Consider the following 25,233-nt stretch of genomic DNA (forward strand, 5'->3'; position numbering starts at 1 on the left):
TCTTGTGGATCTCATGCATGAAAATGCCTCTGTGCTATGCCCTAATGCAGACCTTCTGCCTCAGTAGGTGTTTGGCACGTTTGTGCAGAGATGTGTGGGCTTGTTGCAGTAGCAAGACTTTTGTCAGGTATATTTGACAGTGATAGATGTGCAAAGCTGAGACACACAGCTCAGTAGGAACTATTGCCAAGTGGAGTAGCAAGGTATTAGCTTATGCTTTATGACACGTGGCCAATAGATACTCTTCCTGTTGCACAGGGTAAAATGTAGAAATTTTGCTAATTTTTGATTCTTCTCATCATTGACTAGGTTGTATCCTGATAATCTGTCCTTAAAAATGGGCAAACTGTGACTCCACACTCACAGAAATACAGCTGTGACTGCTCTGACTCCATCACAGCCTGGTATGTTATTATTGGGTTTGCTCTTTGTTTAGAGTTTGCTTTTCTGGTATTATTTCTCCCTCCACAGTTACTCAGATCACAGAGAGGTCCTTTAAGAGGTTTTCGATAGTGTAAAATTAATTATGTATTATCAAAAAGAAAGTGGGATGACTGTAACTCTCTTGTACATATTTTTAATGACTAAATATTTACTTGCTTTAAACCTGAAGAAGTTCAGTTTCTTCACCAAAGTAAGACTGGACTAAAAATAAATCAACTAAAGAATAGTCTGCAAATTAGTTAGTACCCTCCCACCAGAGAGATTTGTGTTATGGTTTTAATAACATCCACTTAGAGAATTAAAAACCACTGGTAACAGTTGCAACAAATTTTGCAACAAATGTGCAATACCAGACTTTATTAATGAATGAGTTACAGCGCTGTGTCATCTTAATTTCTTACAGATGTGTTCACGTTCTTTGAAAGGACCAGTAGAAATTGTCATAAATTCATTTACTGTTCACAGTAATGAATGCTAGCCCTTATTCTTCCTCCGTGGTATTATGATTGCAATCTGGGTTGCCGTAGGGATCCCACTGCAATTCATCATCGCCTCAGTGTTCAAATTCTCTGGTGGAACCAGATATTGGTGTCGACAACATCTGGAGTTTTACGTCTCTCATCTTTTTTTCTGCCTCCTTCCTTCTGTTTAATCAGGAGAATGGGAAGGGGAAATTGCTGCCATCGTTAATATCTTCAAGACTCCGAATGACTGCTGGGACTTTGGAGGATATTTAGATGTAGGATGGAGGAGACACAGGCCTGTTCAAAGAGGTGAGACTGAGGAACATCTGCTTTTGCCATACTGTGGTGCCAGTTGTCATAGCATGCCTGGAAAGGTGGGAGGCCACTCTTCCATCTTCCATTCTGAAGCCAAGCTGTGGATTTGACATTTCTTTCTTCTCCAGAACACCCACAATGTCCTCTGGGATTTTTGTGGGACACGGCCTAGAATGGAATTCGGAGCGCTCTTCCTCCTACTGCTTCTCACTCTCACTCTCCTGAATCCTTTTTTCTGTTTTCAACTCAAAGCCAATGGGCTGTGTGACATATATGGGTTGGTCCTATAACTCCCTTTCACAGGAGAGTGTCTTGGCAACCATACACCCCATTTCTTTTACTGGGGCCATTTCATGTTGTATAAAATAGTTCTGTATAGTTCTCTCTCTTGTATCAAGGAGAGCCGTATGTTAATTTGGATTTTAAGCAGGAATCTTTATCCATGCCTGATCAAATCCTGACTTGCTTCCCACCCGAGTAATTCAGATGCAAATCCATTCTCAGGGGCAGGGTTCAAACAAGCTCAGGGATACGCTGCAAGGTAAATCTTGAGTGTGGGCTGTTCCTTTGCATAGAGTGTGTCTGCCTGTCTGACAGTGTATGACAAGAGACTGCTTTGTGGGAATGTGACCTTGGCACAATAGACATGTCCTTCCTAAAAGGGCCTGATAACACGTGCAACAAGGTGCTGTGTGAATACTGGGCATGGCCAGGTAGCAGGATGGGGATGCACAATGCTGCCAGAGAACATCCATAGACGTCGCTGAAAGGGCTCACTCTGCAGTCCTGTGACTAAGGCAAAGACAAATGCAGCAGTTTCTGCCATAAAGAATGTTTAGTTACATCTATGAAAACTTTGGTGTGACAAAATGATAGCATCCTGACTTTAAATAGTGTGGTATTTATGGATGGCATAGTCTTGTGAGTTTGGAGAGGGGTGGAATCAGAACTCTTCGACAAAAGACAAAATTCAGCTTGGCATCATATACAAAGCACTGGCTAAAGGTAGGGTAAAGCTAAAAGGGGGGAAAGGGAAGAAATTGCCACCATGCAAATAATTTTCTCGACTCTTCTGTCTAAGCTATCCAGAACTGAAATGCTTCTTTTTCTGTTAGCCAGACCACAACATTAACAGAAAATGAGATTTGTTTGTTAGTTTGTTTGTTTGTTTGTTTTAAGAGAAACAGACTTTTATCCTTTTCTTGTTTTCTCACTGTGTGTGAGAGACAGGAATTTTGTTTATAAAATCCAGTAATGTTTATAAATTCTCCAGAAACATGCTTTTGTGCTTTCTTCTGTCTTGTCTGCCGTGCTTGTGGGAGAGGCTCACATAAAGATAATTCATCATCCACATTCAAATATAGCCCTTAAAATCCCTAACATCAGCTTGATAAATGTTTGTCCACAGATGTGTTGTGACCACTGCCTATCATGCCAAGTAATATTTTTACAATTTTTGTCCTTCTTCATCTATCCAAATCCATCAGTTGTATTCCAGGACTGTGCTGTGCTAGGGAACCAAGCTTTGTGTATCCAAACACTCTGCAACTGGAATGGTCCCTGCACAATTCATGGCATCTTGTGAACATCTTGAAGGAAAAATAGTAAGTATGTTTTTCAGTCAAGGGTTGAATGATCTGCTGTCCATCAGTCTTGCTAACTCAAACCTGATTCACCTACCCAGGGCTGTTGGGGACTGAATTATTTCTTCTCTCATTCATCTCATCATCCATCATGTGTGCTTAGACTATGTAATTTTGCCATGAAGTGCACCTGTGTATTCCTTCTCTTTGGTGCTGTTTTAGAGAATGATTCTCTGGAATTTACATTACCACTTTTCTCCACAATATTTGGGGACCAGTTGTGGAGCAGAAAAAAACCCCACCAACTACTTAAATACTTGACATTTTAGCATCATCTAAATACTTTTTTGGAACTATCCCTGAATTCATTATGCAGAAAGCAATGAAGAGTCTCAAGCAACCTCGGACCCTTCTCTGTTCAGGGCACAGCTGGTGAAGGAAATGAGCTCTTCCAGCATTATAGGAAATAGTTGGAGTTGGTAACAGATGCTGAGCATTTCTGTTCTGCTCTGTGACTACAGGACATGGGGAGATGGCACTAGTGAAAAATCCATCCTCGTCTGGAAATCATTACTGCTAACCAATCTATAGCTTTTGTATAATAATTACTGTTATAATATTGCTTGTCAAAGTTTCTGTGAGCTGGTTTCTGGGGCTGTGTGTGCAGTAAAAGTTTTGGGGATAGACAAAGACTTTTAGGCACCATTTGTAAATGAGTAATTAATAAACCAGCATAAAAGTTCATTAGGACAGAATGAGAGAGGCAGTCAGAGGTACCCTCCAAAGAAAAAGAAGGAAATGTTAGCAAATAGACGTTACAAAAACAATTTTATCAGTATGTTACCCTGGGAGGTGGAGAAAACTCTATAAGGATTAATTTTAAAAAGCAATTAGTAATACCACAAGTTCAGAAATCTTTTAAGCACATGTCAAATTCCTATGGATTCCCTGTTCAACTGATGACAAAGCTTGAAGGATTCAATAAGAAGCAGTAATTAAAATAGCAGAAAAATTAAGTCTCTAGTTCTTTAACCAGGGTTCCCATCTTCATATAAACACAAATCCCATGGAAAACAGTGTAACATTTTTATAGAAATTAACTAACTAAACAGTAGCTAGTTTATTTAAACTGTTCATTATTTCAGTATCCACTGATAGTAGGATAGCAGGAATACAATTAAGAGTCCTCCATAAGGAACACTATTCTCTGATACCTATACTATACCCTTAATTAGCATGGTATCATCCATAATAATAATGTCTTTTTAAAAATTCATTAAATGTTTTGGGTGCTAGTCAGACAAAATACTAAAAGAACAAACTATTCATTTTTAAGTACTTACAGCTAATACTTAAAATTAGTTTAATTTATTTTTTCTTTTGGCTTTATCTAGAAAAAAAATCCTACAGAAAACTCATAATTTAGAGCAATGAATATAGCTGCAATGTCCCTGCATGATTAAAGAACATCCTGTACAATGGTACATTGTGGGTTTTTTGTTTGTTACTTGGGTGTTCTGCCTCAGGAATGAAACAGCATGTTTTCTCTAATGTCACAAATGATTGCAGTTCAGCCACTTCATACATACAGTTGCAGTGCAAATGAGCACTGAGAAAGAATACTTCAAGTGAAACAGCTTAGTTACAAGAATTTTAAAACACTCTGGCTGGTGTGGGTTAAATTTATTCTAAACTGTGACATTGTAAACAAAAATACCAGTACTTTTTCCATAGTCAAGATGATTTCTATTTACAGATTCTATTTACGTCTGGTTAGGGACAGAGTTAACCTGAAGTCCTTGCAGCAAAGAGTGAAAGATTAAGACTTTTCTGTTGTGTTCCAGGCTGAAACGTCAAAACAACAGCTCATTGCTGTCCTTGAAGCAGAACAAGGAGACACCAACATATTTGAAAGTGTTGTGCACAAAGCAGTAACACTGATGAATATAGCATAAATGGTTTTAAGTATTACTACTTATATAGAAGCTCATCAATTGCTTACCTAAAAGTTTTGGTTAAAAATGTTAGAAGATAGTTGTGTTTCAAATTTTTTGATGTCTGCTTGGGAAGTCTTTAAGGGCTCATGATAAAGATGAAGAATTCCCAAGCACACACTTTCTGAGTTTTCTGTTGCTTCGAAAACACCAACTCTTGTCTAAAATTACTGTTAATCGAATCACTATTCATCTTTTGAGTGATTTAATTAAGGGATGTGGAATCTGACGTGTCTCATACCAGCCTGATGTTCAGACAACAGCGATTCACTATTTTGTAAATACCAGTTCTGTTCTAGATGTTTTCAAGTGGGCAGCCAAACTGAGGGAGCCCATACCATCAGTCTTGCATATGATATGAATGTTTCTCTGTGTGTAGGTTACTCTGTATTGTGAGCTCTCATGATTCAGTCAGAAAATGGGGTGAGGTTTCAGCCTGAGTACCACATGATCATATGTGGAGGGTGTCTGTAACTGGTGTCTCCATTCTCAGTGTTACTGTTAGTGGTATCCTGTTAAAAACAGCTGGGGGTGAGTGGGTTATTTCATCCATTTAATACACATCTAGTTCTAAGCTACTGCTCTAACTTTCTGCAGTCCATGGAGTTGCCTCTAACAGGCAGTTCATCTCCTTCTCTCTCTGAAGGCATCTTGGAGGCTCCAGTGTTTCAGTACAACCTGGCAATTTACTGCTGATACAATTGACTTCCAACAACCCTTCTCACCCAGCTGGAGACTGGTCACAGGCATCCTACCTCTTCTTAGAGTCAGTGACCTATTTTGGTGAGATGCATCAAGTTTAGCACACTCATCTTTTTTTTTTCCATTGACTTTGAAATTATTTAAGTAAGTAGCTCTGATGGAGTCATTTACTATTGGTCAAACAAGTCCTATTTCCACCTGATGTCTTGAAGGTTTAGTTCTCAAGGTCCATCCCCATTTCTGAAGTGACTGTCCTGCAGCTGGAGGTGTAAGATTTCTCTCCAGTATTTAAAAATTTGGCATTCACATTCTATGCAATATGACCTACCAGGCAAGTCTGTGGCTTTTATTCTTGTTTTAACAGAAGAGAAATCTATAAAAATGGAATGTGTTTCTGGTACAATTTTGTGTATAATTTTGGTCTGCGGACAATTTTTTGTTTTCCAGACCACAACAGAAGCATTCTGGAAAGCTTCATCTGTGTGATTCCTGAGAGCTTTTCACCCAAAAAACTTTGCTCATAACTCATGGTTTTGTCTTCCTCTAACTTTCACAATCGAAAACTTACATAGCCACTTTAATGGTGAACTGAAACCTGTCTGCCTTTATTATAAGATCTGAAGCAGTCACCATCATCACCTGCAGCTAAATAAAGAGCTTGATTGTGCCTTCTCTTAAGCCTTAAAGGGGTAGACAGCTTGGTTTTAAGGAAGTCCACTGTTGTCCTCAGTGCTAAACTTCAGTCACTCCCCTGGCAACCCCTGCACCTCCAGATGCACACAGCTGCTTAACGTGGGCTTCAGGGTAGTACCTCTTAAAAGGCACAGGCTAGCAATCTGTACTTAGCAGTTTGAATTCCTAGGCTGGATTTCAAATGAAACAAAGATATTTTCCCCTTTTAGGTTTCCTGGGGATGCCATGGTGAGAGGAACGCATTTCATGGTGTTTTTTTTTAAGGCAGGCAGCATGTGCATTCCATGGCCCTGTGCCATCTGCATCGTTAAGCCACCTTCTTCCATGATTTATATAAATCTTACAAGCACCAAAACTCTGCTAGCTATCCAGCCAAACTAAAAATAACCTCTGAAAATAATCCAGTGTAAAAATTTGCCTTCCAAGAGAAGAAGCAGTCTATTCTTTACAGCCCTTCAACTGTGTTAAAACACTGATGAAGTTACTGTCTATTGATGATACCAGGAAATTTAAAGCAATTATTTGCTTTAAGCTGCTTCCGTGTGATAATTAGAGAAACCTGGTGTAGGTGCTGCTTTGAACTATTAAAATGGTGTTAAATTAATGTTATGGAAGAAATATATTGAGCTCTTAAGATTACACATGCATTGAAATTTCCCTAATGGGGTGCAAATTTATCCCTCATTTTTTTTAATTTGTGCCACTGTTGAACACTCATCCTCTATTTTTCAGTGTTTTCCTGATTGTGTTCATTTTTCAGATGACTAATTGGAAGGTTGTATTAATGAACAAAAATTTGCAGAGCAAAACCAACACTGTCAGCGGGGCTGTTCATTAAATCATGCTTTCCATGTATACCAGCCTAAAACAACCCTAATATTTTAACTACCCTGCAAACAATCAAAAGCTGGGGATGTGGTTTCATAATTTTGAAGGGCTTTTATTTTGTTTGAGTGCTGCTCTGTTGTCAGTGTAGAAAAGGAAGGATTCCTTCAGGTAACTCAGGACACCTGCAGAGCTTGATTTCTGGTTCATGTAACTCTTGACAGAAGCATCTCCTGATCACTGCTTACAAATGGAGTGAAGATGTTTAGCCTCCCTACATAAAATTAATTTCTTGGAGTTAATCCCTTTACCTCCTAAGACTCACAGCTCCCTTAGGTGTCTTCCCACTCCCGTGCCAGGTAAGAGGATGGTATGTAGGAATGCAGACTCCTAGAAATATTTATTAATGGCTACATCAACCACAAATGGTTGTTACATATGAGCTCTGAATTTATCAGAAAAGGTTCATTGCATGCTACATGTGGTGCCTTTGAAATGTAATAGCCAGCCATCTCCTGCCACACAGAGGAAATTTCTAGACAGGGACCTTACCAAAACTCTTTAAACATTTTCATTTAATACATAAGAAAAACAGAAGAATAACAATAAAAACAAAACAAAACCAAAACCACCAGACCATTGATAGCTATTTTGTGATGTATTGGGTTTCAAACTGCTGAGAGTGAAGCAGAGCTCTGTAGGCAAATCATAACAAGAAATGTTTTCCCTCTGTTATCAGGACAGTAGCACTGTCTGAGTGAGCATTTCCAAAAAGAAGTGGGGTGGAGAAGCTTCAGATCCTATGTCTGCCTGGTTTAATAACTGAACTCTGAAAAGCTTTGTCAATCCTATGCAATGAGTATTTGGGAGTATCTGAAAAAAGTGTTGGAAACATTTGTTAACAATAGGGTTTCAGTGGCTGAGTTTGAACTACATTTACTGAAGGCCTCTCTCTGATGCTATTGGTCTCAGACAGCAGCATTTACATTTAAACACCACCTTTAAGCCCAAGGTCCTACATCTCCTGACTTTTCTTTTTTTTTTTTTGCAATGACTGTAACAATCACTGCGATGTAGAAAGTATGTTTTTATTTCTAGCCTGTCTAGCCTATTGTATGATAGGATTAACCTATATATTCAGTGTTTTAGAATGTAATGGTAATTTTATTCCCTGTATTTGTCACAGACTAAATAAGGCACATCACCTGTTAGCCCATGATTGGAGGGTATGGAGCAGAGAAATTGCCTGTGTTGGCTCATTTTAGCATGCATATTCTGAACTTGGAAGAGTATAGGGATTAGCACAGCCCTGTGCAAGGATGACACCCAAATTTATGAGTTGTTTCACATCATGTCATGTGGTCACGTGTCCCTGAACACACCTGAGCTTGTCTAACCTTGAAGCTCAGCAGGGTTAGACTCCAAAAGCCAATACTGGGTGCAGGCTTCCAGCTTAAAGGGGAAAAATATCACCCTGAGGACAATCAGACCTTGGAAAGGGCTACCCAGAGAGGTTGAAGACTCTGTTTTTGCAAACTTTTAAATCCCAGCTCAAGAAAGCCATGGGCAAGCAAGTCTGAATTCAGTGTGGAACCTGCTTTCAGCAGGAGGCTGAGCTGGAGGACCTGCTGAGGTGGCATCCAACCTGAAGTATTCTAGAATTCTGTGGTCTGAGGTTGAATTTTATGTATTTCAATGCCTTGATGTAATTTTTGTTGATAAAGTTGCATGCTTACATGGGTTGACTGTAATGATAATATTCAAAATTATAATAATTGTATCATAAGAAAGAGGTCATGCTTTGGCAGGAATAGAGAAAAAAATGTAATAGCTTTCTAAAGATAGCACTAATTGCCATAAGGTTTGCTTTGTTTATGCATAGGAAAATTTTTCACCAATTGCTAATGACAGACTAATGGCCTATAAATGGAGTAAATAATAAAATAATAAAAATAATTGCAGTAGAGTTTCTTAGAATAAAAGCCTTTTTTTCTTTTCTTCTCCTCTTTAAGAAGTATAAATGGCCAAAACCAGGGGTATGTTTGTGATAGAAGCAGAATAGGCTGGAGTATTCTCAATTCACAGAAATTACATGATTCAGGTATCACATAAAAGTTTTGCTTTCCAAGATTTGCCCACAACTAAGCTTCTTGTTCATTTAACAATATACTAGTTTTTCTTTCAGATGGAAGAAAAAATACTGGGTATTTTGAAAGGGCATGTTTTTGGGGTTGGTCTTTTATCCTTCAAAATATGTAATAACTCACATGTGTCCAAAGTTGTCTATTTCTTCATTGTTGAAAAAGAACTAATTCATTGTCCCTTTGGCTATTTTGAAGACCTGGATGGCAGGGTTGAAGGGTTTAAAAATGTAAAAAGTCTGACGTTTTCCAACTATTAGAATACACTTTTTTACAAAGTGTAAAGTGTAATTGCAAAGAGGATTGACTGTTTCAGGAGAGGGAAGTTGTGGGAGCACACACACAGGCTGGCTTTGAAGAGAGAGGGGCTGAATTTTGACCTTGATTTAGGTATTTTGCAGCTGTGATCCTCCTTAGTGGAGCCTGTCAGTTAGAGCTCACTTTTTCTAGGGTTGTGAAATCCAGTCCTGGAGCTGTGGTCTTTGCCAGCAGGCATGTTTTGCTGGTCACTTTTAACTGTAATTAGTCCTAATGGGTTCAGGAACGTGTTGTTGGGAGGGAGGTACTTGTTAGGTGGACCACATGCAACAATGGCAAAGTCCTTTAGGGGGAGGCTTGGTGGAAAAGGCTGGGTTGCAGGGAGAAAATAATCATTTGCATCATATAATTAAGAAATGTATCACTGAGTATACACCTAGTGAAGGTAAATTATGAAGGCTTTTGGACAGATTAAATCTGGAATTTCATATTGTGTGCATTTTTTTGCGTTTTTTTTTTTATGTAATATATTTAAACGGCACGCAAAATGCATATTTGATCTGAAATGACACAGAAAAGACTAGTAACACAGTCTTTTCAGAGAGACAAGCAGAGAGACAATTCAAATAATTTTGGGAACTGCAGCTGCTATGAAAGGCAGCAGCTTTCTTTGTGGGAGATGCATGTGGTAAAGATGCCACAGCAGTGTTCTGTAACCTGTAGGAAGGGACATGGAGACAAACAGATATTTAATTACAGTTCTTAAAAGAACGTGAATAGAAATTCAGGTTTCTGAACACCTTTTTGAACCTATTCTTTACTTGCTGGTTAAATTAGGCTACACCCAGACTCTAGAACCTTGGAATAGTCTTTAGATTTCCAGGCTGTGTGCATGTCCAGATGTATTTTGATGCAAGTCAAGACAAGGCCCCAGCACACCCCAGCAGTTGTAGTCTGCCTTGCTTCTACCAAAAGGCAGATGGAAACCATCTGGCAGCAAAACAAAGCATTTCTTCTTGCATCTCCACACATCAGTATAAATGTGGGCAGCTTATCTGGGCCCTGGCTCTAGCAGGGCACTGGAACTGATCATATTATTCAAGATACCACAGATCTGTTGATGTTAGTATTTCACTAACTCTTAAGATCCATCTATCCCAGGACCAGCTCAGCTTGCTTTGCTTGCTGAGGGCTGCCCCACTGCATGTTTTTGTCAAAGCACACTGAAGGAAAAACATGCACAAGATTGTATTAATATTAACACTAGAGAATTAACATGCATCATATTATTGACTTCTACCAAAGCAGATTTTGTTTGAGGGATCGTGTGTGAAAGTCCTTAATTATAGTAACTTTATCCAGAAGCATTCTTAGCACACTTACTCAATAACCATCTGTTTTTTTGAAGGATAGTCAAATAATACTCCTTCAAAAAAGAGAAACTAAGTGCTCAATATATTAAAGAAAATCAGGATTAATCAATGATTTACTACATTATAAGCAATTTGCATTTATAATAAAAATACTAAGTATTTAAAATTCCAGCACTCTCATCGAGATGCAAGTGGGAACAATCTGCTTAGAATCATTTGTCTTAAAGCTAACTTAAGCTGGTATTGCTGTTTACTAGATTAGGCAAGATGTTTTTCAGCTGATAAATAAGGAATAGGGGTTTTGCCAGATGATGCATTCTCCTTAAATCAAAATTGACTTTGAAAGGATTTGCTTTGCTTCTTATGTAATTTTTCTCTTATACAGCGTGTCTGAGGTGAGCTTTGGCCAGCTTTGCAATGAGATGTGATTACTTTCTACAGCTCTATTTAACTGCAAAAATTGCTGTGATCTGCAAATTCACTCACAGGCTGAAGTTCAGACAGCTATTGTCAGAGCTATGGAGAGACATGGAAGTCAAGAGACTGTGTCACTTGTTCTGCATGCTTTGGGAAGGCAAAGAGCAGATTTTGTCCATCAGTGTGCAATATATGATGGTGTCAAGTATAATAGCCTGTGGAAATTATAAGATTTTCACAACGTTTTGTCAAATAATTTCTAACAGAAAAACAAGGTAAAATTGCATGGGAGTTGAAGTCTACAGCAATGTGAAGGGCTGATTTTACTATGTTTTGAATTCAACTAGAATAAAGAAAAACAGAATTTGTCGATGCCTCACAGGTGAATGAGAATTTATTCCCTAGCATACCACGGATTTCTACCTCAGTGATTTTTGCCAGAAATATTGTGAATTTGTTTTTTAAAGACTTGCTACATCTAGAAGTTAATCATCTCTCATAAACATGCAGGCCTTTAAAGCTTATTGGAGGGTAGTAATGGATTTTAATTTCCTTTATCTCTTCCTTGTTTAAGTCCTCTTGGTTTATGCTTGTTACCAGGCAGAGCTTGTTGGCAAAGAACCTGTGCTTTTTTTCCCTCTCATCACAAAGAGGAGGAAAATTATACTTTGGTATAGTTTTATGCAACTGTACAGCAGGATCTACAGAGGGAAAGACTTTTTTTCCTAGTGACCAGCTGTCTGAAACCAGCAGTGCATGAACACATTCATTCACCCAGATAATAATTTCCCAGATTTGATTTAAGATACTTCATTGAAGTTATTATGTTCATGTAAAAGAGCAACAATATATGAGTGAATCAGGCCTTAGGCCTTGATTTTCATCCAAAAGATAAAAGCAAATGAAGAAATTCAGAGAACAAAACATTGGGTAAAGAACTGGAACTGAACCACTTCTGGAGGGAGATTTAGGACTTAATCCTGCAAAGCAAAATCTTCTCTGGCCCTGATCCAAAACCAGTACTCAAGTCTTAACTCTAATTCCATCAGCAGTTTCACTGAAGCCAAATGTCTGTCCAAGTGCTTTGTAGACTGGGGCCAGAATATCAATGATTTGCAGAATTAAGCCCTCAAAGAAACGATCTTGGTCAAGTGATAAAGATTTGACCAATGGGCTGAACTTGGAAGAGAGATAGGAGGATCTAGCTAGGGCATATCAATGGGTTGTAAAGTCAAGTGAGTATTTAGGAAGTTGCAGCAAAACCTGCTGAAAGAAAGTAGCTTTGCTATTCTTTAAACATTTTCAACTTTTTTTTTTTCCAAATAAGATAATTTCTAAACAGGTTTTGAAATAATACAATGTTTTTGAGAACTGATAATTTTTGTTGTGGCAAAATTCTTTTTTTTTTCCCCTCAAACTTTCTATCCAAATTTGTAAGGTTGGAATTTAGAATCAGAATTTAAGCATACGAAAATGCCTCCACATTTGTTTTCTGGATGTAGAGGTTGTTTCTTGGCTTTCTTCTGAAACAAATACTTCTGGTGTCCATTCTAGTTATCTGAGCAGAATATATCACTCTTCTTTTTGCAGTTTAGTGGTACATGTATATAAATGATATATGTCATATATTCTTATTGTTTACCATCAGCATACTGATGCAGGCTATATCATAACCCATTCCTTGCAGATTGCTGTTTCTTGAGCTGAAATCTTTCTTAAACCATTTTAGAGGTTTGTTCCATGGTTCCTACTCTTTTCAAGTAGACAGGAGAGAAGTATTTAGGCTGTGGGGGTAAAAGGCAGTATCTGAATGGTGAATTTCTTTTCATAGGGCAAGTATGCCTGTGGCAACATCAGTGGAGATGGAAATAGATAGTGGATAACTGCTTGACACTGAATGTAGGTTTGGTGAGAGCATTCCATGCTGAGTGAGGTGGGAGAGCAGCTCAGAGCACTCAGAGACAGCCCAAAGCTGGCCAGTCTGCCTTAAGGGGTGACAGCAAGGATTGCTTTTGGGGAACCTGGATCTGCCTGTGGTCTCCCCCCTCTAAGGCCAGGTTGTGTTTCAGCAAAAGGACCACACTCCCCATCCCTCCCAGCCCCGGGAGAGGTGTGTTGGCAGAGGCTCCTGGAGTGGGAGAGTCACCCTGTTGCTTCCTCCCATAGCTGGGCTTTGAGTGGTCTCAAGTCCTGTGGGGCCAGTAATGTCTGGCGTGTAGGGCTGCTGCATTTTGGGTTCTGCATGTTCCTTTCCAAACCAAATGTGACAAAAATTTACTTTATAAGCAGTGATTTGTGCAAACAACCTAGGAATCCGTAGCTCAGAGTTCAGCTTCAATTTTGAGCTCACATTCATTGTCTTACAGCAAGCTGGTTTAGAACTCCTCATGCTTCCCAGGGTTTGCATTAACATCCAATGCTTGTTGTTGGTTTTTTTTCTCCTTGGACATTTGGATCTGGGACTGTGATTTGTGCTATTTGAGACAGGATATTTGGATCCAGACATAAAGTTTATATGTAGATTTAATCTGAGCTGTCTCTAGTTATGAGGACATGCAGAGGAAGAGAAATGGGGAGTAAAGAAGGTGACTAAATTCCCCAGTGTGTTCATGTTCAGCTTCATTTGTATTTGGACAGAGATTTGAAATGATTTTCAAGTTATTTAAACAGGCTGCCTCTTTGTGTCTTAATCTAAACTGGACATCTTTCTAAATAGATGTTTTTAAAAACCCTGCTATAAACTAATTTTAAATTGCTGATGTGATGCAGGAATTCCTAATTCAGAATCAATGGCTTGTGGTATTTTACTGTTTCCACTGGATGATATACTGGTTAATCATTAAGATGATTAAGAGGAAGACATGAATGAAAGTAACTGCAGATGGTTCTTAAACTGCTGGAGTGCTACATTCAGATTTCAGATAGACCTCCAGCTGTTTATGTTCTCAGTATGCAAAGCAAAGGTTGCCCCACAATTAACTTTTACTGCAAGCACCCAGCCAAGACTTTGACCACACAAATGCCTACTAAGAAAATTTCTACAGTATATCACTTCCTTTACATTTATGCCACGCTTCATTATAGGTGGTAAATAAACATTAGATAGCAAACAACCAACGAGAGTCCTTTTGTCTACTACCCTACATAGGAATCATCTAACCTTAACAGGGAAGATGTGCTTTTGCAGTTCAACCAAGCTGGTAGTAGTCTCTCTATATTTGCTTTTCTTTAAGAAAATGCAGTTCATGCCCTTTCCCACTGAATAAATGGTTCTAATTATCTGAAACATTTAACATTTTTTCCAGTGTTTAATCACTGGCTTCCAAAAAGCCTGGACTTGGAACAGAGCCTTGAAATTCTGCATGACCACAACAGTTGCTCTTACCTGACTTAATCTTGCCCACCTCAGGGATAATTTACAGCTATTTGATCTTCTGTGTAAAATACATCCAAGGATAATGACCTATAGCCTCCTGCAGTCTCACTTGCTCACACAGGATATTCCAGGGTTGCTTTGGTTCAATTGAGAAATAATATTTTCTAAAAGTAGCCTCAGTGAAAGCCATTCCACCCAGGAAAGAAAGCCCTGACCCTCCATCTCTCCTGTGCACCTGGTGGGCCACTCTCAGCACTCCATGGGCAGCAAAAGCTTTCTGTGAGGGCACCTTTTGTCTGGGAGGAATCTTCGTCCACACTGAATTTTGGGAGTCGAATGGCCAATTTCTGCACAGGGCTCCTGGCTACTTGTTTTGGAAAGTCATTTTTACTGTGTGAAAGTACCAAAGTCTAACTTGGGATAATGCTGCTTCCTTAATAAAGATACTTGCCAGGGTGGTAGAAAATAAAACAATTAAAAAACCCCCACATTACAGCCTATATCATTAACAACGTTCCTGAAAAAGGGAAACTACACTTAACTGAATGTCTGTGGGTTTTTCTAGTGCCTAAGGAGATTGAACTTTGCTTGTTACTTGTTCAGGGTGGGGGAAGATCCTCAAACAAACACTTGGGTACAGTGTTTGTTGTGCTCCAGAAGTGGCTGCTTCTCAGTACCCCTGACGGCTTCAGGCAAACTGGGGTTAATCATATACTCTGCAGAAAGTGGAAAACTGGTGGCCTCTCAGATGTTTAGGTTTGAAACTACTATTCACTCTGCACAAGACAAAAAAAAGAAAGGTGTTATCCCAGGGAGCAATCCTTTTTCTTGTTGTTTTCTGCTATTAGCTGAATGACTTGATATTCTGAGAAAGTTAACTCAGATGGACTTATGAAGATGAATGTGTAATTAGGGGTGTAATCCACCTCCATATCTGAGAAACTGTGTAAAACCAGTGAGAAGGAGCTGTACAGCAACAGTCACATGTGCCCCTTAAGCCTGATGCTGATAGTGACTCCTTGGCTGGAACCATGTGACCTTTTGAAGGCTTGTAATGGAAAGAGGAAGAAATGTCTCCTGACTGTAAAAATCTAGTTTACCCTCTCCATCCATGATAAATTAACTGCTTTGTTAAAGTGACAGTTTACCCTGTTTGGATGCCAACAAAGGCAAAAAAATGTGAGCGTGCCTGCCTGGCACAAAGCATGTGAGTAAGCCACATGCCTCTCTGCACCTCTGGCTTGCTGTGCTGAGGCTAAATTCACAGAAATTCAGAATTTGAAATATGCCTAAGAATGTATTGGATGCAGCATCAAAGCATGGACTTGATCACCGTCATCCATTCACAGTCTTACAGAGTGTAGTAATGCATATTTTCCTGCTTATTCTTAGATTGACCCCTGAGAATTATTTTAACTCTTGCTGAGGTCGGGGGAGCAGACAGGCTACACTAGAGCTTTGATATATTAGCTGATTAGAGCTTCTGGCAGCCTTCAGGATGGGGTTTCTCAGCAGCAAGTTCTCCAGAGGATTTCTGAGGGTGGGATTGCTGTTAAGTTTTTTTTCTTGATCACAGCCCTGCTCCTAGTAGAGTGTGTGAAACAAAGGTTCAAATGTTGGCATATTCTCCTATGGGATAGCAATATTCACAGTAGAAAATTTCTCTGTCTGAAATAACCTACACAATTTATTTTTTTTTTCTGATCCATGGTGCATTCAGATGAAGCATAATCTGTGATTACTAGTGTGGTTATTAATGTTTCTTACTACTTTTCCCAAGGTCACCCAAATTAATGTAAAAAGAAAAAAAATCATAGAAGCTGTGCGATTATTTTTCTATAAAAACAGGGTATCAAGAATTGAGAAATCAGGAATTCCTGATACCTCAGATGCCTGAGTTAGAAGTATAGGCATTGTTCAGTTCTGATGCAGTCTTTGTAGAAAGTTTAACATCTGAATTTCCTCCAAAAGTGCTAATTCTCACCAATGACTGTAGAAGAATCCTGCTGTACCTCGGTTCTTACATTTGATACTTAAATTTGGATGGGATTAGTTCCCCTCACAACTGCTAGCACCTTCTGGGGCTTACTTCTGTTCCTCAAAAGCTTTGAAATCTCTGATAGAAAGATAACTGTAGTGTTTTGGTTTTTTCCTACCCTTTTTGGAACTGGATATGGACCTTACTGGGGTACACTGGTAAACCACTGGGAGGCTATCAAGAAATAGTATCTTTCAGACAGTTTAAAATAGATTCAGAGTAACCAAAATGCAGAAGATGCAGTGTATCCTTTCACCAGTCCCAGAACATGTGCAGGTTAATCCAGCGATATAAAGTAATGCTCTTCATTGTACGTGTGATATTAGATTTAAGGAAATTTGAAGAGGGGCTAAGAGATTTTAAAATAATCTTTTGCTCCCTGCAGTAGTTAATTACAAGCTGTGAGTGCTGGTTTCTCTCCAGTGCTTCTGTTAAAGAAGGTGAAAAATTTCTTTCTCTCATCTAGCTAAGTAAGAGAGCTGGGATCCTGAGATATGTAAGATCTTTTTGGCTTCCAGTGGAGATACTACAGCTGAGCAAAAGTTCCTTTCCACCTCCTGGCTCTATACTCCTTATTACAATATGTCACTAACATTTATGCAGAAATTCACACTGTTACCATCTCTTGCTGCTGTTCTCAGAGTCCCACCTATAGACTTTTAGAGGAAGAAACATTTCCTTTCCACCTTCTTTCATGCCCCTTTAGCAATTTGGTCCCCACCACAGGCATGGCTGAGTTGCTTACCCCTGCCTTCCCAGCCCTTTGAGCCACATCCAAGCACTGTCCCATGCAGCTGCTACTTCGTCCCCATCCCTGCTACACCAGAATATAAAGCCACAGGAGAGGCTGCTGCCTCTTAACTGTATTTTTCACTCTCTTAACTGTTTTTACTCTCTTAACTGTGTTTTTTGTGTGGTTAGGAGGGAGAAGAAGGAGGAGCAGCCCAGACAAGATGACCTTGGTGATTCCTCTGCCCTGTTCTGTGGGTTCAAAAGGTTCTGGAGTCCTTGGGTGAGGATCAGCCAGTGTGGTGTGATAAGGTGTGCACACGGCCATGGTGCTGCATTTGTCATTTAATTTCTGTATCTTTGATTGTCATGATGATATAGAAGGCTAAACCCATATGCAGCTCATGCTACGTTATGGGTTGATGAGATCTAGGGGCAATTACTATCCTCCAGCTGCTCATTTGGGGAGAAAAAAAGAAAAGGAAGAGAAATCATGAATACTTTTGCTTACTTGTAGCAGTACTTAAAATATCGAGGCTTCTGAAATAAATCCTTTGCCCAAAGGAGTCTTAAATGTACTGAGCCTGGAATGTTTATTTACACCTCCTCTGAGCCTGTCAAGGTCGGCCAAGTACAGACCACAGAAAGTATCAAGGAGGGAATATAATGAAATCTAATTATTCCAAAAACTTCATCAGTCCAGAAACTACATGTAGGAAACCTGTAAATGGGGGGCAATTAAACACAAGTATCAGCAAAAAAAAAGTTAATTCGACGCTGGAAAGTATCTTACGGTGAATACCCAGTGTAGGCTGAAAATAAACAAGTGATCTATGAAACGGAAAATACGAGTAATGAAAAGACGGTTGTGTTACATCTTCAGGCTCCCGTGCGTAACCCAATCCTTAAAAACCGATCCAAGATTGCCACCTGCAGGTCTCTTTGGTGGGGAGCTGGAGGGGCCACGGCAGCCTGCCCGGGGAGGGGGACACGGGCACAAGCGTGGAAGTGGGATGGGTTTGTGCCCTGGTACAGCCCGAGGGCGGGGCATTAGCCAGCACAAATGCTGGCTAATATATTCTTCAAACGCAAAATGTAGCGCTACTTTGAGACGCTGATAATTAAAACACTCTACCTGTTATAAAAAATGCCCGTTTCGCTGATTTAAGAGAGAGGAATTCATTAATCATGGAATCATTCAATCAGTCAGGCTGGAAAAAGACCTTTAAGGTCATTGAGCCCAACCATTACCCAACACTGACAAGCCCACCACTAAGCCATGTCCCCAAGTGCCATATCTAAATGGTTTTTAAATCCCCCCAGGGATGGTGACTCCACCACTTCCCTGGGCAGCCCATTCCAGGGCTTGAGAACCCTTTCCATGAAGGAATTTTTCCTAATATCCAGTCTAAACCTCCCCTGGCACAACTTGAGGCTATTTCCTCTTGTCTTTGGGATAAGGGACTTGTTGCTTGGGAGAGAAGACTGACCCCCACCTGCCTACAACCACCTTTCACGTAGTTGTAGAGAGCAATAAGGTCTACTCTGAGCCTCCTTCTCTCTTCAGTTCTCTCCTTAGGTCAGACAACAGTCTTGGTGATCCAGCTAAATTTCTCTTTGTGGTTTCAACTATTTGGAGTCACTCACCACTCTCTTTTGCAGTGTATGTTTCTCAGTAGCTTCATTTATTTCCCTGGTTTATACTTGCAGGGAATTTTGGCCTCAGGTGAGTTACACCAGAAGAGAATTTCCCAGTTATTGGCAGGTCCCTGGTTGAGTGCAGTCACTGATCATTTTTAAAAATTATGTTCAAGGGGAACCTATACTTCAGCAAAGAGTGAGTTTAGCTGATATGTATGTTTATTCAATGATATTGTATTTAAATGCAAATATTAAATAATTATTTCTGTTTCTTCATAGTTTCTTTCACTAATCATACATTCTGATTGTAGTGCACACATTAGTTCTATGCCTTCATTCCTATGAATGAAATACAAGAATGAACAGTAAGATAAAATTGTTATAAACCAAAAGAAAATGCTTCACTGGTACACTATATACACACACACACATATGTATATATAGATATAAAACCTGTTATGTATGTGTTCATGCCTACAAAGAAGCCAAAATAAGAGGATGATGATGCATCTAAACACTCCAAATTCAAGAAATGGTCATCACTGAATTAGTTTGTGTTCAGATTAGGCAGGTGCTGGGTTCACTTGAGAGAGATGTTAGAAGATGCAGTGTATAGCATCCTGCTGCTTTTCAGAAGGCTACATTCCCTCCTTGGGGTGTACAGAGAAATTAATAAGTACAAAGTAATGTGCTGATTTCACTGAAACTCTGCCTTCTATGAAGACAAGCTGAGAGAATTGAGGTTGTTCAGCCTGGAGAAGAAAAGTCTCCAGGGAGACCTTACAGCACCTTCCAGTACCTAGAGGGGCCTACAGGAAAGCTGAAAAGGGACCTTTTACAAGGGCATGTAGTAACAGGGCACGAGGGAATGGCTTTAAACTGTGAGAGGGAAGGGTTAGATTAGATATAAGGAAGAAACTCTTTACTGTGAGGGTGGTGAGACACTGAAACAGGTTGCCTAGAGAAGCTGTGGACTCCCCATCTCTGGATGGGGATCTGAGCAACCTGGTTTAGTGGAAGGTGTCCCTGACTGTGGCAGGAGGGTTTTGGAACTAGATGATCTTTAATGTCCCTTCTAACCCAAACCATTCCATGATTCTATGACTTCTTTCAGCTGAAGGTCTGGAATGTGGCATAAAAATCCATATTGCTTGGCAAGTGTTTCACAGACAAGATTTTTCTTCTGAAATGAGCAAATGAAGCAGATATAAAGCTTGCAGAATGTGTTGCCTGGATGCAGGATGACAAGTGGTCAGCTGCAGCAGGAGAGCTGCTGGTGGGAAAAAAAGTTGAGCTGCAAAGGTGACCAGTGCCATCTCTGTCAGTGAGCACTATAAAAACAACCAAAAAGTTCTTGCATTATTACATACACATGGCTCTTCTAGGAAAAATTAAGGTAGAAATTTGTCCTGTTCTGCCCTATGGGTGACAGCCTAACGTTGTATAGTCCAAGGAGGGCTGGAAAAGCTGAGAAACTCATCCTTATTCTGCTATGTTGGCAGTAAAAGCAGCATGTCTCATTTCTTTCTGAATTAGCCCTCACTCCTGTAAAAGTTCTGCACAACTTCCAAGTCCATTATTTTTCTTAGATGAAAGTCTTATAACAATATATGGCATATACCTTCTATATTTGAGAAATATTAATTAAGTGGACTTACTTTTTGCTACTATTTCAGATGCAGCTGGAAATGGGAAAGGATATGTGCAAGAAGGGAAGAACTATATTTCCAACACTATATTTTAATCTAAATGTAATACTGGATTTCTCCACCTTGAGAAGCTTCAAGGCTTCTTTTTTTTTTTTTAACACATCATTCCTCAAAGAACATAGAGGTTGTAGGTTATGCTAAATTAAATTAGTGATGCTGAAACTATCCATTGCAATGTGTTGTGAAAAACATGTACTTCAAGTAAGTGTTTTGGACTTACAAGCATGTGGGACAAAATGAGAATGAACTGGAAAACCTCCTTCTAAAATAATTGAGAGCCTCAGAATTATTTGGTGCTCTTCTTTCTATTCTCTCTGGCTAGTTTCAATCATGATATTTGTATTGAGATTCTCTCTGGGATTTGGAATATTTCTTGCCTTATTTCAGAGCAAAGACATCAGATGTATGCTGTACCATTTGCAGCTGTATGCTATGTTGTGTATGATATGCTCCAGTCAGACTGTAGGGTGTTTTTAGAATTGGGCTCCTGAAACCTCATAACTCTCTTAATTTCTTTCTCTCTTCTGTCTTGGAAGGCTGTGTTGTGCTCATATCCTAGTTACATCACCATAGGCCAAGGAGAAGCAGATGGGGCCGTGCTCTTGCTTCATCCTCTGCTTTAGAGTTTTGCTTCTGCTGCATTCTGTGAATTGTGATATGTAAACTTCTGTTGGCCATAAATCCCCAGTCCTGTCAGAATGAAGGCAGATCATAAAAGGGAAAGGAAAGGTAGGATGCATATTAACGTTTTTAAGCTTTGCTGAAGACATCTGGCCTGCAGTGATTTGCTTAGAAGAGGATGAATTGTAATGCAAACTCAGGAAGAAGGGGGATCCTTTAATGACAAGTGTCGAGTATACAGGAAATGTATTGTTTATAAGAGCCAGTGGAATCAAAACAGAATTATAAAACCTTCCCAAGATATCCCTGATGCTTCAAAATGCTTTAGAGAAATCTATTATATTTGGAGAATTTCCTCAGCAGGAATTCTTCATGTAATCGAGTTTTTTCTGCAATGTCTTCTGTTTTAATAAAGAACTTTTTTGTAATCTAAAGTTACAGTGAATTAAGTGAAGGCTACACTGTGTTGTTTTGTCAGCAAATAGACTGGTTTGTGTTAAATGAGTGTGTTTGTGCCCTGTAGTGAAAGTTCCACGTTCCGACTTTTTTGTTGCAGATGGACATCAACATGAACCCCTAACTTTATTCCTGTGGATGAACACCTGCAGCCCTACAGCCCTGCTACCTGAGGAGGGACTCACTAACCCCAGGCATCTCCCTGGTGAGCTGGAGGCTGGAATAGAGATATCCAAGCCAGTGTGAACTTCCAACGTGGCTCTGAATGCAGCCCAGCCATTTTTTGGGAGTGTGGTGCTGAGACTAATAACACCTGCTCCAGAAGAGTCTCTGGCTGTGGGTCCTGCAGATGTACCTGGGGACAGACTGGTAAAGTGAACCAGACCTGTGATATGTTTTCTGAAGGGTAACACTGGACAGATTGAATATTCTATTAACAGCAGCACTCTCTTGTTTTGAAAATGAAATACAGAGAATGGAAAATTGCTGATTGCAGAATACGTGGAGGTCAACTATTACAGTCTTTGTGTGAAATAAATATTGGATAGTAATAAATAAGTGATGTTAGACTGAAAAATGTTCGAAGACTTTGGCTTTTTGTTCTGAGAATGTGTTTTTGTAGAGCATCAGATAGGAAGGCTACAGTATATGTTTTAAAATAAGGCTTTGTTTTTCTCCATTCCAGCTAGAAATTTTTTGAGAATCTGAGATTAAATGCCATGGCTGTCAGGAAATAAGTTGTGTTGTTGGGAGTGCCAAGGAGAGTCCTGTCTGGCAGCAGGAGCTGTATTTTCTAAAAGTCTTTTTCTGAAGAAGATTCAGGACAGCTGAGTTCCTTTATTTTTTTCATCTCTGTAACTAACTGTTTGTGAGACCTAGAGTCATAAGCAAATAAAATGTTCAGTTCCGTAAGTCAAAATCCCCAAAAGGCAGAAGGAGAGGGATCAAAATTTTTCTACTTGGTAGTAGTGGTTTTGGATTGCTTGCTGCTTTCGATTTAGGCTTGCTTCTGAACAAAACATAAATTTAAGACAACAAAGGAAAAGAAGATTGAAATAGTAAAAACTTTTCAACAATTTGAGATATTTTTTCAGGGTTCAGTGAAAAGATCTAAGTCTCTCCTTGTAAGGCATATTTTTCATCATGTTTCTTTAAAGCCTCCCTTCCACAATCAGCTAATTACAATTAAAAGTGATGGGAAGGGTCACTCTCAGCAGTTGCTAACTGCAGCTAATCCATTACAGAAGGGGAAGAAGTATCTCATCCAGTTGATACAGGAAAGAGCTTTTAAAGAGTTAGATCATATTGCCCAGACAAGAACTTGGCTATGATGGTGCACTTAGCACCCCTAATCTTAATGGATGAGCTATGGAATGTTTACTAATCATGTGAGTAATTAGGAAATTGGTTCTGTGTCTCATCAGAAGAAGTTTAAAAAAAAAGAAAAGGAAGGAAGATGTGGGTACCTGCCCATGTATGACTAAATCAATTGTATCCATTGCATATTTTCTCACTTTTTTGGGAGCACCTGCTCAGGATCCTTTTCGTGGTCACAACTTTTCTGCTAACCAAGCTGCAGAATTATTATCTGCAGCACATTTGCAGGTGCTTACTTGAAAGTGGTTGGTAAACCCTAAGCAGAGATTTAATTGGACACTTGGATAGCACAGTTCTTCTGTACATCACCTGTGTTTATAACCTTGATTACAGCTGTATTGAGACACCACTTCCAAATAAGAGCCTTTTGCTGGAGGCAGTGGGGATTTCTGGGTGCTGCTAGTCTTCCATGAAGGAGGGTCTGACCAGTGTTTGGGAGCTTTGTGGTGTTTGGGAGCGAGAAATTGCTGTTGGAGCTGTGTATGCATCTCTCCTTGAAGGTTGATCCCAGGAGCAGCCTCCCATAGGGATCTGGCTGGGTTGAGCCACGTGGTCCTCACTGCATTGAAGGCTCCCACATGCCCTGAGAAAGCCCCACACCCAAAACACATTGCACAAAGACAGCCCCTACCCAGAGTATCTGGAGTTGTAGTGAAGCAGAAGGGGCTGCAGATGGTAGCCTACCAGAAAAAGGTGGCAGGGGAAGCAGAAAGAAACAACAAGCACCTCTACTGTTGGAGGCAGCCCCTGCATTAACTATGGTGCACCTAAGCTCCCACTGTTTGTCTGCCTTCAGGCTTCTCACATTTGCTGCTGAATACAGGCACCAGATTTTTTCACTTTCCATGGGTTTCTCCCAGGCTGCTGATGTTCAGCTGTGTTTGGGGGTTCTTTGAAGGATGGAAAAGCATTGCTGTTTACTGGGAAGGGCTGAGAGAGGATCTCATCATCCTTGCTGCTTGAAGTCTCATGAGGTCCCTTTCCATAGCCATGCTTTCTTTTTATTAACCCATAGACAGCATTACATTATAATAATAAGACTGAGTGCTGTTGCAGGCTGAAAACAGGAATCACTAAAGTTAAAGCTGTGCATGCTGACATAATGCTGCTTCTCTCTGCATGGTTTTGGTCACACAGCCTGACAGTATTTCCATTTTGCCTCTGCCCCCCAGGTAATCAAAAAGCTCTCTACCACCTTGAATAATTGCAATTAATTTTTCAGACCCTCAGAAAGGGAGGTGGGGGGGATTTCTCCTCTGCTGTGTGCTGTGGTGCAGCTGCACAGAGGCTGGGTCAGCAGAAGCTGATGCTTTACCAGCTCCACCCCATGTGCAGCCCATTGGGATTTTAGCCAAAATTTAGCCATTGTGGCTCAAACGCCAATCACAGCCCTGGCATTTTTTTCTCCTTTGCTTTCCTCAGATGGGGCTAAAAGCAGGAAGCTGTTTCATTTTGAGTGTCCCAGTTATGCTGATGGGTTAATTGCAGGCATTTGTAGGAGAATGAGGGATCAAGCACCCACCTGTAGGCACTACTGCCTTTCTAGGGTCCCACACAGTTTGTTTATGCTGCAAGACAAGGTGGCCTCACTTGATCTCACAGGCTTGCCCGGTGAGTCTGACTCATGTTAGTGACATGCTATTTCGTTTATTTTAGAGAAATGTGTATTAATCACCGTGTTAACTCTGCTGTTAAGGAGAAAAACCACACCTTAGGGGTTATCTAGATTTATATGTTTTTAAACTTTCGTGTGACTCAACCCAGGAAGTATTGTGGATGTTGTTTGTGTTTTTTGTGGTACTTATACTGCATGATATATTTGGCAGGATGAGGAGCAGAAATGACCTTTGAAATGTCACAAGCAGCTAAAAATGATACTGAACTAATTTCCTTTCACACTTAGTACTTCTGCAAAATAAGGAGAATTTGTTTAAACTCAATGGCCCAGTCATACTATGTGTTCCAACACACATTTATCTCTGAATGGGAGACTTGATTTTCTTCTTATAAATTTAGATTTAAGCAAGCCAAATAATAGGCTAGGTTAAAAATGCCAACTATTTTCCAAAGAAAATTT

The 25,233-nt window shown here is 39.8% G+C and overlaps 1 long non-coding RNA gene across 1 annotated transcript; it reads left to right on the top strand.

Moving 5' to 3' along the window:
- Window positions 1-308: 308 nt before the first annotated feature.
- LOC108641036 lies at window positions 309-2,810 on the top strand. The gene is made up of 3 exons (XR_001921693.1): window positions 309-404; window positions 1,101-1,217; window positions 2,711-2,810. It is a non-coding gene; the product is annotated as an uncharacterized LOC108641036 (long non-coding RNA).
- The last annotated feature ends 22,423 nt before the right edge of the window (window positions 2,811-25,233 follow it).

Source organism: Manacus vitellinus, unplaced genomic scaffold (genome assembly GCF_001715985.3).
Source record: "Manacus vitellinus isolate BGI_N305 unplaced genomic scaffold, ASM171598v3 scaffold_5_pilon, whole genome shotgun sequence".
NCBI classification, from domain to species: domain Eukaryota; kingdom Metazoa; phylum Chordata; class Aves; order Passeriformes; family Pipridae; genus Manacus; species Manacus vitellinus.